Source organism: Mus caroli, chromosome X, assembly GCF_900094665.2.
Source record: "Mus caroli chromosome X, CAROLI_EIJ_v1.1, whole genome shotgun sequence".
NCBI lineage: Eukaryota > Metazoa > Chordata > Mammalia > Rodentia > Muridae > Mus > Mus caroli.
The window spans coordinates 71,920,000-71,921,836 of NC_034589.1; the positions used below are offsets into that span (position 1 = coordinate 71,920,000).

A 1,837-nucleotide genomic window follows, 5' to 3' on the forward strand; every position below is an offset into this window, starting at 1 on the left:
ATAGCATTGGAAATGTAATTGAGGAAAATACGTAATAAAATATTAAAAATTAAAAAAAATTATATATTAATGTTAAGTACATTATATGTGTGTGTGTGTGTGTGTGTGTGTCTGTCTGTCTGTCTTTCTTTATCTCTCTCTCTGTGTACGTACAGTAATGTGTGTGTATCCACATATAGTGCCATAGTTAGCCCACAAAATTTCACTTCACTAAAATGGCTGAAACTTCAGTTGTGAGGTCACAGCAGTTTGGAATATGGTGACACCACATAATTCTCAGAACTGTGGGTCAGGTGTGTAGTCGGCCCAAGACTTTGGGACAGATTGGATCCATTCAGGAGTCCTAAAGAAACGTGAGAAGAGTGTGAGAGGAGTGGCGAGTGGTGTAAGAGAGAAACAGAGTGTCCTTGGTCCTGGTAGCACAACTAACCACCTGTTCTGAACCACTGATAGTCCCTAGTTCACTTGAGGACCCACTAAAGGTCAGTAGAGGCTCTTTCTATCTTCTATACTCTATTGTATGGGTTTAAATCCACACTTGAAATGTACAGCTTACTTTTTACATTTATACTTTCAAAGTATTGTATATATTCATAGTATTTTAGAATGATTATCAACTGTCTTCCACAATAGAATTGGTGCCCCATACCTCCCCCCCACTTCCCTACCCACCCATTCCCATTCTGTTGGCCCTGGCATTCCCCTATATTGGGGCTTATAAAGTTTGTAAGTCCAATTGGCCTCTCTTTCCAGTGATGGCCAACTAGGCCATCTTTCGATACATATGCAGCTAGAGAAAAGAGCTCCGGGGTACTGGTTAGTTCATCATGTTGTTCCAACTATAGGATTACAGATCCCTTTAGCTCCTTGGGTACTTTCTCCCTTCTGGGTCCCCTAGAAACTACAAGTGTGCTTTCTATCTCTGTCAATTTGCCTGTCATAAGGACATTGTATGGAATAACATGATGTTTTATCTTTTGTGATTGACAACTTTCATGTACTTAATGTCCTCTAAAGGTATACATAGGTATACATATCAATATATTATCTATTGAATTAGCCTCTAATTTACCATGGTGCTCTTATTTGGATGTACCCTATATTTTTGTTCCATCCCTGTACCTTTATCTGGAGGTGGTACTTAGGGAGGTTCCAAACAGTTAAAAAGGTATTATATAGTCGAGGAAATTGAAATTAACCTTTGTTGTTTTGAAGATTTTCTCTTGTCTCTTCTCTACTTCCAGTACACCAGGAATTGTATATTCACACAATATACAATTAAAAATAAAAATAAATAAATGACAATAAAAGAAAAGAGCATCTTTGTACTTTCATAATTTTATCATGAATGCCTGTGGTTGTTTGAGTGTGTTTGTTCCAGGGAGTAACACCATTTGCAAGTGTGGCCTTGCTGAAGTAGATGTGACTTATGGAGAAAGTGTGCCACTGTCGTGGTAGGCTTTAGGACTCTCATCTTAGATGCCTGGAAGCAAGTCCTCTCCTAGTTGCCTTCAGATAAAGAGGTGGTATTTTCAACTCCTCTTGCATCATGCCAGCCTGGATGATGCCATGTTCCTCCCTTGAGGATAATGGAATGAAACTATGTCTTAGTCAGGGTTTCTATTCCTGCACAAACATCATGACCAAGAAGCAAGTTGGGGAGGAAAGGGCTTACACTTCCATGCTGCTGTTCATCACCAAAGGAAGTCAGGACTGGAACTCAAGCAGGTCAGGAAGCAGGACCTGATGCAGAGGCCATGGAGGGATGTTCTTTACTGGCTTGCCTCCNCTGGCTTACTCAGCCTGCTCTTTTATAGAACCCAAGACTACCAGCCCA

General features: G+C 40.3%; 1 protein-coding gene across 1 annotated transcript in view; it reads left to right on the forward strand.

Moving 5' to 3' along the window:
- Positions 1 to 311: 311 nt before the first annotated feature.
- The window catches only part of LOC110287209 (claudin-34-like), a 7,098-nt gene continuing 5,572 nt past the window's right edge, over positions 312 to 1,837 (forward strand). The window contains exon 1 of the mRNA XM_021153864.2: positions 312 to 482. The gene's annotated coding sequence lies outside the window, so the exon portion shown is untranslated. The remainder of the gene's footprint in view (positions 483 to 1,837) is intronic.